Source organism: Hemitrygon akajei, chromosome 18, assembly GCF_048418815.1.
Source record: "Hemitrygon akajei chromosome 18, sHemAka1.3, whole genome shotgun sequence".
In the NCBI taxonomy this organism is placed as follows: domain Eukaryota; kingdom Metazoa; phylum Chordata; class Chondrichthyes; order Myliobatiformes; family Dasyatidae; genus Hemitrygon; species Hemitrygon akajei.
In genome coordinates this window covers 9,957,106-9,963,105 of record NC_133141.1, presented here as the reverse complement: position 1 = coordinate 9,963,105, position 6,000 = coordinate 9,957,106, and positions in this window count along the sequence as shown.

Sequence of the window (6,000 nt, the reverse complement as noted above, 5' to 3'; positions counted from 1 at the left end):
TGAAACCTTTCAAATGCTGAAAGGCCTAGACATGGTAGATGTGGAAAGGATATTTCCTATGGTGGGGGAGTCTAGGACAAGAGGGCACAGCCTCAGGATAGAGAGGAGTCCATTTAAAACAGAGATGTAGAGAAATTTCTTTAGCCAGAGGGTGGTGAATTTGTGGAATTTGTTGCCACATGCAGCTGTGGAGGCCAGGTCATTGGGTGTATTTAATGCAGAGCTTGATAGGTTCTTGATTGGACATGGCATCAAAGATTACGGGGAGAAGGGGGAAAAAAGGATTAGCCATGATTGAATGGTAGAGCAGACTTGATGGAACAAGTGGCCTAATTCTGCTCCTATGTCTTATGGTCTCATGGTCTTATGATATAGAAACTAATGTTGTCTGAGGATACGGACAAGGATTTGGACTCTGATTTGGCCACTATTGCAAGAAGAGTCTCATGAACCTATGGAGGAGACTCTGAGGTCAGTTGGATCACCCCTAACATTTGTCGATTTCCTCAGATAATCTCTTTCCCATGTCAGAATGTGTACGTGTTAGCCTCTGAGGAACATATGGGGCACTGCTGTCAGTTCTCCAGAGGTTAAAAACAGTCACATTCTGAGGACAACATACAATCTGCTGGAGGAACTCAGCAGGTTAAGCAGCACCTGTGGGGAAAAGGAATTGTTGATTTTAACCTAAAACATTGGCAATTTATTTCCCCTCTGTAGCTGCTGATCAACCCGTTGAGTTTCTCCAGCCAATTGTATTTTGCTCAAGATTCTAGCATCTGCAGGTCTCTTGTGTCCACCTTCTGAGGAAGGACAAGCTGCATATACTTACGTGTAGACTGACACTGCTCAAAATATTTAAGAGGAAAGAGGTAATTTGAGGAAATGGACAAATGAAGCTTTCAGAAATGAAATGGATAGACTTCCCCATTTTGTTCTTTCTTTATTCCTTTCCCTCTCCTCCAGTTCATCATTCAAAGGTGAAGATTGAGGCTTGTGTGCTCTCAGCAGGCTTCCAAAACTATGCTTCACCTGGCGCTGGCTACTCCTGAAGGTTCCTCCATAGACAATAAAGCAGCCAGAATACAGCTGGTGATAGAACTCATGAGGTTCAGGTAGGAACACAGATTTTTGTGTACCTGGTGCACTGAACCAAACTGCCACAGGTTGGGTGAGATGGTGGTGTAAGTTTCCAATGCACCCTTCCCTCAATTAGCTCTTGAATGACTCTGAGCCATGAACCCACATCTGGTGGAACATTTGCCAGTCTCCTGACTGAATAATGGGTGAGTTGGATACTTCCCCTAACAGATAAACTGTGAGCTTCATGATCAACTTCATAGAAGCTCACTGAAGCTGATAATGTTTATGGTTGATGATGTGGAAGAAGATGGGTTACCCAGGAAAAAAGTCTTCAGTGGTGAGACAGGGTTTGCAGCTGAACAAGCATCTTCTTATCTGAAAAACAACCTTTGATTTTGCCTCCTGCACTCTTCAGATTTATAATAAGTAACCTTAAAGCCTGATAAGACCAGTTATAATCACCCTTTTTGTCTAGCAGGTTAACCTATGTCTCTTTGAGTTAGAGAGAAGAAACAGCAAGCAGATCACTTGGGAATCTCCCACTAAGTTTAATAGTCAGTCATGAAGAATAGGTGCAGTCAGTGAGGTTCAGTGGGTTAAATTTGCAGCCTGTTTGTGCACAACAAGATTTTACAATGAGCAAAGAGAGAGAGATACTCAATAATTGCAGCAACAGTGGTTCAGAGCTAAGTCTTGGGCTAGAAAGGAATAGCTTTCCCCTCTACCATACTATTTTTGCTCTATTTATCTAATTTTTTTAAACATATTTCTTACTTTAACTTTTACAAAGTGTAACAATTACTACTATCAGTGAGGAAGTATAGGAGCTTGAAGACTTGCACTCAATGTCTTAGGAATAGTTTCTTCCCCTCTGCCATCAGACTTTTGAATGGACCATGAATCCATGAGCACTAATTCACTGCTTTGCTCTCGTTTTGCACTATTTATTTATTTTTATTGTAACTTATAGTAATTTTTTATGCCTGCACGGTCCTGCAGCCACAAAACAACACACATTTCACGACACGTCAGTAATAATAACCTGAACCTGATCTCCATAGTTTGTCAGTTTACAATTATTTTCAGAGACACAGGAGGAAAGAAATGTTTACATTTGTATCACATTTATTAGATATTGAAAAACACATTACAATCGAGAAGAAATCGAGCTTGTGCACACCAAGCTCCCACAAGCACCAGTGTTCTATCTAGCAAGCAGATAACCTGATTTAGTGAAATAGAAAAATGTGCAGAGTGTTAGACTGGACACCAGAAATAGCTTGCCTGCTCTTCACTAACATATTACTTTGGCAAAGAGTTATGATTTGAAAATTATTCACTTAGTACTCGTTACAGAGTCATAGATTAAGTATGGCTATAGGTCCTTCAGTCCACTGAATCCCTGCCAACCATGGCACCCACCCATCTAGACCCAATTTCCTGCATTCAGCCCATATCTGTCCACTTTCCTATCTAAATGCTTCATAAACGCTGCCACAACCACTTCCTCTGGCAGCTTGTTCTATATACTCAGTACCCTCTGCATGAAAAAGTTGCCCCTTGAGTCCCTTTTAAACCTTTCCCGTCTCACCCTAAATCTATGTTCTCTATTTTTGTTCTTCCCCTACCCTGAGGAAAATATTGTCACCATCCACCTTATCAATGCCTCTCATAATTTTAAATATTTCTATAAGGTTGCGTCTCATTCTCCTACATTCCAAGGAATAAAACCCTAGCCTGGCAAACCCTATAACTTGGGCTCTCTCGTCATGGCAACATCCAAATAAATCTTTTCTGCATTCTTTCCAGTTTAACCACACCTTTTCTATAACAAGGTGACCAAAACTGTACATAGTACTCCAAGTGTGGCCTCACCAATGACTTCTACAGCTGCAACATAATGTCCCAGTGCTCTGACTGATGAAGGCCAGCATGCTAAATGGCTTTTTCAGCAACCTGCCTGCCTGCGCTGCTGCTTTCAATGAACTATGCACTTGTACTTAGGTCCCTCGTTTCCATTCTATGTCCCAGCATCCATGGTTTTGGTCCTACTGTGGTTTGATTTCTCTAAATGAACAATCTCAGCCTTATTTGTATTGAAATCCATTGGCCACTCCCCAGCCTGCTTCCCTAAATGATCAAGATCTTACGATAACCTCTTCACTATCAACAACATCTAATTTTGTGTATCTCACAAACTTACTGATCAAGCCTTGTGCATTCACATTCAAGTCATTTAGATAAATAACAAATTGCAAGATTCCCAACACCAACCACTGTGGCCACACTAGTCATCGACATCCATTCCATGAGCAACCTTAGACCACCACCCTCTGCTTCCTTCCTCCAAGCCAATTTTGAATCCACCTAACCAGTTCTCCTGAGTGCCACAGGACCTAACCTTCCAGACCAGCTTACGATGTGGGACCTTATCGACAGCCTTGGTAAGGAGTTTGTACGTTCTCTCCATGATGTATGGATTAGGGTAAGTAAACAGTCGGCATGCTATGTTGACACAGTTTCGTATGGTGACATTTGCGAGCTGCCCCCAGCATAATCTTAAGAATGCATTGGTTGTTGGCGCAAACAATGCATTTCACCATATGTTTCGCTATTTTGACGTTAATGTGACAAATAAAGCTAACGTGAATCTTTATTTCTTTCCAAAGTTGAAGGATAAAAAAATTCTAAAAGTTCGTTAACCTCTCCCCTCTCCCTCTCCATCAGCAAAATAAAGAGCAGGCCATGAACTTCAGAAAGGGGGGCGGTACACGGAAGATAGATACTGAGATCAAGGTGGTTGAGAGCTTCAGGTTCATCAGTAGCCTGTCCTGATCCAACCATATAGACACCATGGCCACAAAAGCACACCTACTTCCTCAGGACACTAAAGAAATTCAGCATTTCCCCACTGACCCTCACCAGTTTTTATCGATGCCCTGTAGAAAGCATTGTATCATTGCTTGGTGTGGCAACTGCAGAGAGTTCTGGACACAGCTCAGCACATCAGCTTCCATATCAACTCTCACTATACTTCTTACTGTCACAGTGTAACAGTCAATATTATCAAAGACCCTTCTGGACATTCTCTGTTCTATCCCCTACCCACTGGGCAGAAGATTGAAAAGCCTGAAAGCACATATCATTAGGTTCATGGACAGCTTCCATCTTACTGATATAAAACTATTGGACGGACATATTGTACAATAAGATGGACCCTTGACCTCACAATCTACCTCGTTATGGCCTTACATCTTATCATCTGCCTGCACTGCACCTTCTCTGTAACTGTAACATTTAATTTTGTTTTGCTCCTACTACCTCAATGAACAGATGGGATGAAATGATCTGTAATTTGACTATCCGGACACTCTGACAGACAGGATGGACCTCTGCTGGTTGGGCACTGTATTACAATTCACAGATCACATTTGGTCAGGACTGTATCCTGACTGAAACTTCTCAGTATACCAAAAACTACAATTACATGCAAATCAATTGCATGTACATCAATGTACAGCCGTCCCCAATGGTAACCACTTGGAATTTTCCAATTTCATCAAGTAACTCTTACTTTCCATGTCTCCCTACCACCTTTTCCCCTTCCAACCTACCTCTAGCTTTTACATTTTTGTTCCTTCTCCCATACTCAATAGCCCCTCAATCACCCAGTTTGGCCCCACTCTCCCATCTGGTTGTATCTGCCCCCCTGTTCCTGGTGGTTCTAATGATCACCTTCCTTATTTATCAGATTCCGGCACTGGAAGGCCTTGTGTCCCCACTTATCACACTCCAGCCTCTCCTCTCACCTGACTCAACCTGCACATCACCTTTCATCCCTCCTTGGTCCATCTGTCACCAGCTGGCCCCTGGATCCCTCCCAATTTCCTCCTAATACAAGCTCTTTCCCACTCCACTCTCAGTCCTAATACAGGGTCTCGATCTGAAACATCCAATGTTCCTTTCTCCCCACAGACACTGCCTGACTTGCTGGGTTCCTCCAGCAGACATTTGCAGGTTCTAGCAACTGTGGTATTTTGTGTCCACAAATCTATGATCTCAGCCGAACAGTTATTGTATTACGATTCAGATATGTCAAATCATCAGGTACTGCACTGCAAATGGAAGGCTTCTGGTGGAAAATTCAAAATCTCTGCTGACTGGACACGCCAAACACCTCAGTGATTAGAGCTAGTGTGGCCGGGTACTATATTACATTTGGCCGGCTTGCACTATGTTACTGATTCAGTTACCTCAGCTGGCCAATTCAATTAACTCCGCGGGTCAGCCACTCCTTTACAAATGAGATGACTCCTAGAGTCATTGTAATAGGCCCTTTAACCCACCATAAAGGTGCAGATCAGCACTTGCTGCATAGCCTTATATATCCTGGCTATCTGAGGGCCTGGCTGAACACATAAATATTTTGAGGGTTCCTGCCTCCACCACTCACTCACTCAAGTGCGCATCTTTCAAAAGTGAAATGGTGAGAGTTCAGGGCCAACTCATTCTCACAAAGGTAAGGACGGCGAGTCAAGAAAATCCTGCCTATCAAAGAGTTTCATAAAAAATATTAAGGATTTCATCACTGAAAATTGAGGAGGCCATTCTGGATTATGGAGTGTGGAGGTGGTGCTTAAAAAAGAAAGAGAGAAAAAAAAGAGAAGCCACAATATCTCACAGACAGACAGACAGACATACTTTATTGTTCCCAAGGGAAATTGGGTTTCGTTACAGCTGCAGCAATCAAGAATAGTGTAGAAATATAGCAATAGAAAACCATAAATAATTAAATAATATTAAGTTAATCATGCCAAGTGGAAATAAGTCCAGGACCAGCCTATTGGCTCAGGGTGTCTGACACTCCGAGGGAGGAGTTGTAGATTTTGATGGCCAGAGGCAGGAATGACTTCCTAT